This window comes from Natrix helvetica (genome assembly GCF_964273705.1).
Source record: "Natrix helvetica genome assembly, chromosome: 5".
NCBI lineage: Eukaryota > Metazoa > Chordata > Lepidosauria > Squamata > Natricidae > Natrix > Natrix helvetica.
Window position 1 is genome coordinate 142,847,638 of NC_138551.1, and position 12,699 is coordinate 142,860,336.

Here is a 12,699-nt window from a genome sequence, read left to right on the forward strand (position 1 = left end):
GCAGCCGTGGCAAGGGGGGCGTTCCACCAGGTTCGCCTGGTGCGCCAATTGCGCCCCCCTACTGGACCTGGATGCCCTGCGCACGGTCACTCATGCGTTGGTGATGTCCCGCCTGGATTACTGCAACGCTCTCTACATGGGGCTGCCCTTGGGACGCGCCCGGAGACTGCAGTTAGTTCAGAACGCAGCCGCGCGGGCTGTGATGGGGAGTACGAGGTACTCCCACGTAACACCTCTCCTGCGCGAGCTGCACTGGCTACCTGTGGTTTTTCGGGTGCGTTTCAAGGTGCTGATTACCACCTTTAAAGTGCTCCATGGCACGGGACCTAGTTACTTGCGGGATCGCATCCTCCCACATACATCCCTGCGGCCAATTCGCTCACACAGAGAGGGACTTCTCCTGGTGCCGTCCACTAGGCAATGCCAACGGGTGACACCAAGGAGTAGGGCCTTCTCTGTGATGGGCCCAACCCTCTGGAATGACCTCCCCCCCGACATTAGAACCACTACTGACCTCCGCTCCTTCCGCCAAAAATTGAAGACTCACCTGTTCCGATTAGCAGGCCTGGCATAATTACAACTGTCCCTCCTGGCAAATGTATTAACTGGTTATTTTAGGGGTATTGTTTTTAACTTATTGTGTGTGTTTTAGGGGTTCAAAATCTTATATTTATATATATTGCTTTGTACAGTTCTTTTAATTTCATTTTTAACCTCCTCCATTCCAACTGTACATATTCAATTTTTATTGTATTTTGATATATTTTGCATGGACTGTACACCGCCCCAAGTCCCTTTTTGGGAGAGGGGGCGGTCTAGAAGCATGAATAATAAATAAATAAATAAATAAATGGTGTACCTAGTGTGGGACCATCCCGTCTCCATCGTGCTGCTCCTCTTCTCCGCTCTCGGCCTCTTGGCCACCGTGGGCATCCTTGCCACTTTTGCCCATCACACCAACACCCCCGGTACAGAGATCGGCCGGTGGCAGGCTGTGTTTCCTCATGTCTTCGTCAGAGTTTTGGCAGTGTGACTATTATTGTGAGATAAACCGCAGGAGCAAAACACAGCACACAAAGCCTTTAGACAATTAATAGTTGTTTATATATACATATATACAGACAAATACATGGTAGATAAATTCTTTACCCCTCAGCTCCGAACACAAGGAGAGAAATGAGATACACGACGAGAGAGAAACGCCCTCTAATGGCCACCTATATATAGATTATATATATTAAGATGGTAAAAGATCTATGTGGACCCCACTGAAGTCTTAAACTGGCTAGTATCCCTGCGGCCAATTCGCTCACACAGAGAGGGACTTCTCCTGGTGCCGTCCACTAGGCAATGCCAACGGGCGACACCAAGGGGTAGGGCCTTCTCTGTGATGGGCCCAACCCTCTGGAACGACCTCCCCCCCGACATCAGAACCACTACTGACCTCCGCTCCTTCCGGCAAAAATTGAAGACTCACCTGTTCCGATTAGCAGGTTTGGCATAATTACAACTGTTCCTCCTGGCAAATGCACTATTAACTGGTTATTTTAGGGGTATTGTTTTTAATTTATTGTGTGTGTTTTAGGGGTTTAAAATTTAAATTTATGTTTATATATACTGGCTCTGTACAGTTCTTTTAATTCCATTTTAACCTCCTCCATTCCAACTGTACATATTCAACTTTTTATTGTATTTTGATATATTTTGCATGGACCGTACACCGCCCCGAGTCCCTTTTGGGAGAGGGGGCGGTCTAGAAGCACGGTAAAATAATAATAATAATAATAATAATAATAATAATAATAATAATAATAATAATAATAATAATAATAATAATAATAATAATAATAATAATAGTATACCTGTATTGCTGATTCATCCCCATTGCAGCAGCTTACAGTTGACAGCTTATAACCTTACATCACCTGATCACTGCCAGATAGCCTTGGCCCTGTCTGTGTCTCCAACGCAGAGCCCTCGTCCAAACCTTCCCTAGCCTCCAGGACTGACCCATGTTCCTCCCCAACCTCCTCACTGTCCGATGGCAGGCTACAACGCTTAGCCAGTCACAGAACAGACCTCTGCTTTGTAATTCATAGCAATGTTTTTATGCTTCTCCTCCAGACATTTAGACATGTGGCTCCTGTTACAGGTAGTCCTCGACTTACGACCGCGATTGAGCCCAACCTTTCTGTGACTAAGCAAGACAGTTGTGAGTTTCGCCCTATTTTACAACTTGCCGCATTTCTTAAGTGAATCACTGCCATTGTTAAATCAGTAACACAGTCATTGAGTGAATCTGGTTTCCCCATTGGCTTTGCTTGTCAGAAGGTCACAAAAGGGGAACACAGGACTCTGGGACACTGCGACCGTCATAAATGTGAATCAGTTATTGACTTAGCTTGTCAGAAGGTTGCAAAAGGGGAACATAGGACTCCAGGACACTGCGACCGTCATAAGTGTGAATCAGTTATTGACTTTGCTTGTCAGAAGGTCGCAGAAAGGGGAACATAGGACTCTGGGACACTGCGACCGTCATAAATGTGAATCAGTTATTGACTTTGCTTGTCAGAAGGTCGCAAAAAGGGGAACATAGGACTCTGGGACACTGCGACCGTCGTAAGTGTGAATCAGTTATTGACTTTGCTCGTCAGAAGGTCGCAAAAAGGGGAACACGGGACTCCGGGACACTGCGACCGTCATAAATGTGAATCAGTTATTGACTTTGCTTGTCAGAAGGTCGCAGAAAGGGGAACATAGGACTCTGGGACACTGCGACCGTCATAAATGTGAATCAGTTATTGACTTTGCTTGTCAGAAGGTCGCAGAAAGGGGAACATAGGACTCCGGGACACTGCGACCGTCATAAGTGTTAATCAGTTATTGACTTTGCTTGTCAGAAGGTCGCAAAAAGGGGAACATAGGACTCTGGGACACTGCGACCGTCGTAAGTGTGAATTAGTTATTGACTTTGCTTGTCAGAAGGTCGCAAAAAGGGGAACACAGGACTCCGGGACACTGCGACCGTCATAAATGTGAATCAGTTATTGACTTTGCTTGTCAGAAGATCACAAAAAGGGGAACATAGGACTCTGGGACACTGCGACCGTCATAAATGTGAATCAGTTACTGACTTTGCTTGTCAGAAGGTCGCAAAAAGGGGAACATAGGACTCTGGGACACTGCGACCGTCATAAGTGTGAATCAGTTATTGACTTTGCTTATCAGAAGGTCGCAAAAAGGGGAACATAGGACTCCGGGACACTGCGACCGTCATAATCTTTTGTACAGTGTGGGGACCAAAACTAGATGCAGGATTCTAGGTGTGGCCTTACTAAGGCTTTGTAGAGTGGTATTAGTACTTCACTTGATCTAGATTATATCCCTCTGTTAATGTTGCATTTTGTTGTGTTGCCCTTTTATTGCCTGTTGGATCTGCCCGGAGAGTCAGCCACACGAAGAGCCGAGGAAACAGAGCTGAAAGAATAATTAAACACCAACCAGCCTCGTGCCAGGCTGGCCCCAAATGCCCAAATAATAATAATTTTTTTAAAAAATCAAAATAAAGAGCTGTTCCCTTTAAGACTCCACTCCAGAGTCTAATTCCTTAATTGTCCTCACCTGGGCCTGACATGGCAGCAGGGGCTTCTCGGGGCTTTGGGGAAAAATAGGGGGTCCCACCTGGGCCTAGAGACCCCCCCCCCAAAGCCCTGTGGCCCCAGGCCCACCCAGCACTGAACTTTGGCTGAGGAGCCCCCTGGGCCAGGTGAGCCCTTTCAGAAAGCCCTTTCCTGCCTCTGGGGAGGGGGCACATTGGGCAAGGTGGCTGGGGAGGATGGGGGAGGTAGTCCAAAGGCCTTGGCAACAGGAAGGGGAGAGCGGTGTGGTCCCTTGGCTGTTTTGGGGACCTTTCTTTTGCAGACTGGGGGGGGGGGTAGTGGGTTTCCCCCCACGTATTGGGGGTTTGAGGGAGGGGTTGGGGGGTCTTGCTGTGGGAGCAGGGAAATGCAAACACAGCAAAAATTTTGGTGCAGGAATGGCATAAAAAGCAGAAATCCCCCCCCCCAAATAAATTGGTCAAGGGGCTTCAGCTCCTAAATTGTAATTTAGGAATAAAAGAAGTCCCCCCCCTCTTTTCATGGAAGAGGATCGATTTGGTGTTTAATCATTTTGAGTGCATTTATTAACTGTTTCTGGCACTGCTGTGCACAGTCACCTGTGGATATAAATGGGTTTAATAAATAATAGTGTTTGTTTGTTTGTTTAAAAAATGGATGCCAGTCATTTGCCAAAAATGGCAGTGAGTTGGAAGGCTTGAAATTTCCTGACAGTGAGAACAATTAATCAGAGGAACAACTTGCCTCCAGAAGTTGTAAATGCTCCAATATTGGACGTTTTAAAGAAGATGTTGGATATCCATTTGTCTGAAGTGGTGTAGGGTTTCCTGCCTAAGCACAGGGTTGGACTAGAAGACCTCCAAGGTCCCTTCCAACTCTGTTATTCTGTTCTGTTCTACTCTACTCTACTCTTTTATTCCATTCCTTTCCATATTCCATTCTAATCTATTCCATATTCCATGTTCTGTTCTATTCTATTCTATTCCGAATTCTAATTCTAATTCTATCATATTCTATTTCTATTCTATTCTGAATTCTGTTCTAATTCTATTCTATTCTGAATTCTATTCTAATTCTGAATTCTGTTCTAATTCTATTCTATTCTGAATTCTATTCTAATTCTATTTTATTCTATTCTAATTCTATTCTATTCTGAATTCTGTTCTATTCTATTCTGAATTCTATTCTATTCTAATTCTATTCTGAATTCTGTTCTAATTCTATTCTATTCTGAAGTATATTCTATTCTTTCTATTCTATTCTAATTCTATGCTATTCTATTCTGAATTCTATTCTAATTTTTATTCTATTCTATTCTGAATTCTATTCTATTCTATTTTATATTTTGATGTATTCTATTCTAATCTATTCCATATTCCATGTTCTGTTCTATTCTATTCTATTCCGAATTCTGTTCTAATTCTATTCTATTCTATTCTGAATTCTATTCTAATTCTATTCTATTCTAATTCTATTTTATTCTATTCTAATTCTATTCTATTCTGAATTCTATTCTAATTCTATTTTATTCTATTCTAATTCTATTCTGAATTCTGTTCTATTCTATTCTGAAGTATATTCTATTCTATTCTAATTCTATGCTATTCTATTCTGAATTCTATTCTAATTTTTATTCTATTCTATTCTGAATTCTATTCTATTCTATTTTATATTTTGATGTATTCAAAATATAAAGGTCAAAATGTTGACCAACTTCTTTTCTTCCAAGCCTTTCAGACCTGTAGATTATTAATATTTTCCTACCTGCTCCAAATGAGATTCGGGTTTTTCAAAACACCTTTTTTTTTTTTGCAAAAATAAAAAGGAGGGAACACTTAAAATAAGTCTGGCTTTGCAATCTCCAATTTGGGGGATAAATGTTCCCAAATTATTTTAAGGGAAAATGAACTGAGGTGCAAAAAAACAGTCAATATTTATTGATGTGTGAATTGCTATGATATTATTTTTGCTTGAACGGGAAATATACACTCTTTTAAGGTGCATAATTTGGGACTGTGAAGGATTTGGGTTTGCTTTTTCCAAAGGGAAAAAAAAAAACAATATGTTCAAATTTTAAATATTATACTGAAAACCTGAGCTTTATTACTCCTATAATGTGGCCTTTAATCCTTGTGTGTTGCTTTTTCCTCCGTTTAATAAAATATATATGTTTAAAATCATTCATAATCCTGTTTATACTTCTATCTGTTCCTATACATGCTTGGCAAAATAAATAATTACATTGAAATTAAATTTTAAAAGGAGAAACGTGTGCCACACAGCTGAGGCAAATCCTGCCCAACGGAATGCTGGGAAATGTAGTTCAGCCCCCCCACCCGGAGGGACTACAAATTCCCCAGCCGCCTCCATTATTTTCAACTGGGGAATTCTGGGAATTGAAGCCCACGCCTCTTAAAAAAGATGCCCAGGTGAAGAAGCCTTGGTTTAATCTAGGGATCCCCGCGCAGTTTTAGAGCAGGAGCCAGGCCACTGAGGACTCAGTAGAGCCTCTCTGTTTAGGAGCAGTCTATCGTTAAGATCCCGAAAAAGAGGCAACAGCAGTGGGGTTAGCTTTTACTGACCACCTTTAATTACACTCTGAAAAACAGGAATGCCAGCCCGGAAATGCTTTGGTGTTTCTCAGCAGCTAGCAGAGCAGTCAGTGGAACCTCCATGTTGAGGAGTAGTCTATCTTAACCTTCCCATGTGTTCTGATTTTATTTTACTTTTTTCTTTGGTCAGCCATTTTGCTAACAATGCAGGAGCTTGCCTGGGGTTGGGTCTCTGGGCAGGGTGGGCAACCTGGCGGGGTCGATGTTCCGTGTTTTTCGGCCCATTTTATACGTTTTTGTGACTTTAACAGATTAACATTAACAGAGTTGGAAAGGGATGCTGTAGGTCATCTAGTCCAACCCCGTTTTCCATTATTTCAGGAGCGCCCCCCCCCCCCAATGCATGGCTTTCTCGCAGTAAATGCTTTTACCCTACCCCAGAATAGGCTTTTACATTCTTTTTTTGGGGGGGGGTGTCTTTCCCCCCCCAAAAAAATATTCTAGAAATAAATCTAATTTGAGGACTCTGACCCGGTGAGTTTACAATAGGCCGTTACCAGAAATGACCAGCAGATGGTGCTGTTTCACTCGGCCTGCAGTAATTCTGATGCAAACAGATTTGTTTAGTGGAAAACATGACCGAATTCTTTCTAATTGGCATAGATTTGCTGGCTTACAACCACGTGGCCATTACAACATCCCTGTTAGGTGGCACAAACCCCAGAGGGCTGTGCTTCAGGCCATTTTTTCCTTCTCTCCAACATTAACAATCCTAGTTTGCTATTTCTTTGGAAAGTACTTGCAAATTTAGCAGCCAGTTCCCACGTCTGGCACATAATATATTTCCTATATCTCATTAACAGTTGGGATATTGTGCATTTGGGATTTCCTTCCTTCCTTCCTTCCTTCCTTCCTTCCTTCCTTCCTTCCTTCCTTCCTTCCCTCCCTCCCTCCCTCCCTCCCCTCCTTCTCCCTCCGTCCCTCCTTCCATCCATCCATCCATCCATCCATCTCCATCTCCATATCTCGTCTTCCTTCCACCGATCCATCATATCTCTCCTTCCTTCCTTCCTTCCTTCCTTCCTTCCTTCCTTCCTTCCTTCCTTCCTTCCTTCCCCCTTTCCCTTTTTCCTTTCCACCCACCCACCCACCCACCCATCCATCATATATCTTCATATCTCTCCTTCCTTCCACCCATCTATCATATCCCTCCCTTCTTCCTTCCTTCCTTCCACCCAGCCATCATATATCTCTCCTTCCTTCCTTCTTTCTTTCTTTCTTTCCATCTTTCCTTCCTTCTCTTCTTCCTTTCTTCTTTCCTTCCTTCCTTCTTTCTTTCAATCTTTCCTTCCTTCTCTCCCTCCTTCCTACTTTCCTTTTCTTCCTTCCATCCATCCATCCATCCGTCCATCATATAACTCCATCTCTCTCCTTCCTTCCTTCCTTCCTTCCTTCCTTCCTTCCTTCCTTCCTATCCATCATACCTCTCCTTCCATCCATCCATCCTTCCTCCCTCCCTCCCCTCTTCTCCTCTCTTCTTCTCTTCTCCTTCTCCTTCTCCTTTCTCTCTTCAAATCCTTGCAGGTAGAAAGCCAGAAGTTGAGGAGATAAATTACATTTCCTTTTGATGTACTGTGCTTCACTTCCCAAATTATTTCTGAGCAATATTTGTGGCTCCGAAGGGGATCCAGAACCGGCTTAATATTTATATCTAAACAGGGTAAAGAATTTGCTCTTAAGGCTAATGCTCTGTTTGTCTTCTTAATCACAGCGTCCCTGAAAAAAAGAACAGCAGCTGGAATGTTTTGGATAATTACAATAATACGTTATCAAGACACTTTTTCAGGTATTTTTTCCCCCCTCTCTCTCTCTCTCTTGTTTGCCAGAATTATATTTAAGCCTTTATTGATAGGATTTAAATACAGAAGCATTTTAAATGAAAGCCACAGAAGCATCGCTTCCCCGCAAACACGCTTCTTGTGAGATAGAGATGCTATCCAGAAATAATTTTTCCGCCGGCCACTTGGGTGAACAAACAGATCCAAGTACGTGGAATAAAATATCTGCCTGGCAGACAATTTCGTAGAAGTGGGGAGGCGGGGGGGGGGGGGAAGAACCGTTGCATGTAAAATCTCCTCTTGGGTGGAAAAACCAAGGTTGCAAACAGTTTGACAAGGGATGGATTTGTGTGTGTGCAAGGAACTGTTCAGGGAATGTATTTCACCGAATTTCTCTAGGCGAGAAAATTGGGGTGTGAATTGTTTGAATTGTGTGAGCTGTTGCAAAACAAAGACATCGTTGGGAGAAAAAAAATTGACTCAGGGTGCCAAAGAGAGATGGAGGAGGTGGGGGGGGGAGAGGGAAGATCTGAGGATTTCCCCCCCCCCCCAGCCCAAATTTGTTCGTCATTTTCCCCACTTCCTGTGCATTTCACAGGATCAACTGTGTTCTCCGACATTAAAATTATGAAAACAGGAGACAGGTGGCTTTGGGGGGGGGCATCTTCACTCTCAGCCCCCCCCCCGCCTTCCCTCCAATGTGAGATTTCTCCGAAGGTCTCCAAGCCTGGCTGGTGGTGGTGGTGGTGGTGGTGGGCAGACGGAATTGGGAGATGGGGGGGGGAGGCAGGAGATCTCCTGCCCCCTCAATTCTCAGCATATTCCGAAGAGACCTTGTCTAAACACACCAGATCTGGTGCCAGGAAAATTTGAGGGAGAAGAACAGGTGAAGCAAATTGGCGCCATTCTACTCTCATTATTCCTCCCCCCCCCTCTCTCTCTCTCTCTCTTGGGGGCCAGCGTCTCGCGACATAAATTATTTGCAATTGTCCAACAGCCTCTAAGCTGGTTCACATGGCATTATAATTTTTTTTAAAATGCTCCTTTTTTAAAAAATAAAATAAAAAATAAAAATCCAGAATGCCAAGGGAAGCAGAAGAGAGCAGAGAAGCCAAAGAGAGAATTTCATGGTGCAATGAAAGGATGTTCAGGGCGTTGGGGATTTGAAGCCAAGAAAATGGCCTTCACACAGGGGGCTGCAGCATATCTCTCTCTCTCTCTCTCTCTCTCTCTCTCTCTCTCTCTCTCTCTCTCTCTCTCTCTCTCTCTCTCTCTCTCTCTCTCTCTCTCTCTCTCTCTCTCCCTTTCCCTTTCTATTATCCATCTCTCTCTCCCTCTCCCTCCCTCACCCCTTTTCTCTATCATCCATCTCTCTCTCCCTCTCTCCCTCTTTATTATCCATCCATCTCTCTCCCTCTCCTCCCTCTCCCTCTGTCTATCATCCATCTCTCTCTATATATATATATCATCTATCTCTCTCCCTCCTCTCTCTCCCTCTCTATTATTCATCTCTCTCTCTCTCCCTCCCTGTCTATCATCCATGTCTCTCCCTCTCCCTCCCTCACCCCTTCTCTCTATCATCCATCTCTCTCTCCCTCCCCCTCCCTCCCTCTCTCTATTATCCATCCACCTCTCTCCCTCTCCTCCCTCTCCCTCTGTCTATCATCCATCTCTTTCTCCCTCTCCCTCCCTCTCCCTCTGTCTACCATCCATCTCTCTCTCTATATATATCATCTCTCTCTCTCCCTCCTCTCTCTCTCCCTCTCTATTATCCATCTCTGTCTCTGTCTCTCTCTCTCTTGCATGTCTCAAAGTCTCAAAATGCACTCGGCCTGGGTGCCGAGATAATAGAGAGGGGCCCAAAATACAGTTGTTGGTGCCAAAGGAAAAAAACCACTGCATCGGTTTTTACATCAGGAGGCAAATGACGATTTATTTTGATCCACTTAATTAAACTCTCTTTCACCTGGAAAGCCCGAGATATTTTGATCCAATTCCCACCAGTAAATTTTGCCACTTAAGAGTGCCTGGTTTTTCCATTCTCTCTATCCCTTGGCACAGCACCCACCAATGAGGGGGGGGGGGGGGGCAGACGGGACAGCTTTCTAGAAAAATCCCATAATGCCCTTGGGTGTAGAGAGATGGATAATAGACAGAGAGAGAGGGAGGGAAAGGGAGAAAGAGATGGATGATAGACAGAGGGAGAGGGAAGAGAGGGAGAGAGGTGGATGGATAATAGAGAGAGGGAGGGAGGGAGAGGGAGAAAGAGATGGATGATAGACAGAGGGAGAGGGAGGAGAGGGAGAGAGGTGGATGGATAATAGAGAGAGGGAGGGAGGGAGAGGGAGAAAGAGATGGATGATAGACAGAGGGAGAGGGAGGAGAGGGAGAGAGGTGGATGGATAATAGAGAGAGGGAGGGAGGGGGAGGGAGAGAGAGATGGATGATAGACAGAGGGAGAGGGAGGAGAGGGAGAGAGATGGATGATAGACACAGAGAGAGATGGATAATAGACAGGGAGAGAGAGAGGGAGATGGATAATAGAGAGGGAGAGAGAGAGGAGGGAGAGAGATAGATGATATATATATATATATAGAGAGAGATGGATGATAGACAGAGGGAGATGGAGGGAGAGAGCGAGAGAGATGGATGATAGACAGAGGGAGAGGGAGGAGAGGGAGAGAGATGGATGGATAATAGAGGAGGGAGGAGAGGGAGAGAGAGATGGATGATAGAGAGAAAGGGTGAGGGAAGGAGAGGGAGAGAGAGATTGATGATAGACACATAGAGAGAGATGGATAATAGACAGAGAGAGGGAGGGAGATGGATGGATAATAGAGGGAGGGGGAGATGGATGATAGAAGGGTTGAGGGAGGGAGAGGGAGGGAGAGATGGATGATAGACACACAGAGAAAGAGTTGGATAATAGACAGAGAGAGAGGGAGGGAGAGGGAGAGAGATGGATGGATAATAGAGAGAGGGAGGGAGGGAGAGGGAGAAAGAGATGGATGATAGACAGAGGGAGAGGGAGGAGAGGGAGAGAGGTGGATGGATAATAGAGAGAGGGAGGGAGGGGGAGGGAGAGAGAGATGGAAGAGAGAAGGGGTGAGGGAGGGAGAGGGAGAGAGATGGATGATAGACACACAGAGAGATGGATAATAGACAGGGAGAGAGAGAGGGAGATGGATAATAGAGAGGGAGAGAGAGAGGAGGGAGAGAGATAGATGATATATATATATATAGAGAGAGAGATGGATGATAGACAGAGGGAGATGGAGGGAGAGAGCGAGAGAGATGGATGATAGACAGAGGGAGAGGGAGGAGAGGGAGAGAGATGGATGGATAATAGAGGAGGGAGGGAGAGGGAGAGAGAGATGGATGATAGAGAGAAAGGGTGAGGGAAGGAGAGGGAGAGAGAGATGGATGATAGACACATAGAGAGAGATGGATAATAGACAGAGAGAGGGAGGGAGATGGATGGATAATAGAGGGAGGGGGAGATGGATGATAGAAGGGTTGAGGGAGGGAGAGGGAGGGAGAGATGGATGATAGACACACAGAGAAAGAGTTGGATAATAGACAGAGAGAGAGGGAGGGAGAGGGAGAGAGATGGATGGATAATAGAGAGAGGGAAGGAGGGGGGGAGAGGGAGATGGATGATAGAGAGAAGGGGCGAGGGAGGGAGAGGGAGAGAGAGATGGATAATAGTGAGAGAGCGAGGGAGGGGCAGAGAGATGGATGGATGATAGAGAGAGGGAGGGTGGGAGGGAGAGATGGACGATATAGAGAGAAAGGGAAGGAAGGAGAAAGATGGATGATAAAGAGAGAGGGAGCAAGCGAGCGAGAGATGGATGATAGACAGATACAGATAGAGAGATACAGACGGATGATAGAAACAGAAAGAGATAGAAATATATTGCATATATAAATTATATACACACACACAAATGCACAGGCCTGCACCTACATGTGGGCACAGGCATAATATCTATATATTGCATTTTTAAAAAAAACCCTGATGGGAACCTGAGACGGATCTTTCTCTTCCATCTCAAAAGGTGCAGCAGTGAGCAAAACGAAAAGCAGAAAAAAAGAAAGAAGAAGAAGAACTGAATAAATCCTCAGAAATCAACTGAAATTGAGATGGATGCTGTTGGCCCTGGAGAGATGAGGAGCCCCCCAACTCCCCACAAGGCATTCTATGCGCCTTTTCTGGGGGGGGGGGGTCAGGGAGCCTCTGAGAGTGCAGGTAGGGCACAGCCAAAGCCCTGTTTTCCTCCCCCCCCCCCCGAAGGTGTGGCTGGTGTCTCTTTCCTGCCTCCTCTCTGTTGGAAGCGATTAGTGCAGGGGTGTCCAAACTTGGGAACTTTAAGACTTGTGGACTTCAACTCCCAGCTGGCTGGGGAATTCTGGGAGTTGAAGTCCACAAGTCTTAAAGTTCCCAAGTTTGGACACCCCTGGTTTAGTGTTTCGTCCGATGCCTGATCTGCCTTTTGGATCATGGCAGGGAGCTTTCCCCCCCTGGCAAAGCTCCCTTCTCTCTTCGGACTGGTTTCCCCGGAGGGCAGGAGGGCAGGGCAGAGGCCAGATGCCCTCTGTAGATCCATTGTCCTCTTCCCAAGGGGGGATTGGGGCATCTGACATATCCCCTCCTCTTCCAGCCCCTCCCTCCCCCTTCCTTTTTCTATCTTT

General features: G+C 45.2%; 1 long non-coding RNA gene across 1 annotated transcript; it reads left to right on the forward strand.

Moving 5' to 3' along the window:
* The first annotated feature begins 3,653 nt into the window (after positions 1-3,653).
* Positions 3,654-12,172, forward strand: LOC309392767. Its single transcript, XR_014175488.1, has 3 exons — positions 3,654-3,766; positions 7,941-8,015; positions 12,066-12,172. It is a non-coding gene; the product is annotated as an uncharacterized lncRNA (long non-coding RNA).
* The last annotated feature ends 527 nt before the right edge of the window (positions 12,173-12,699 follow it).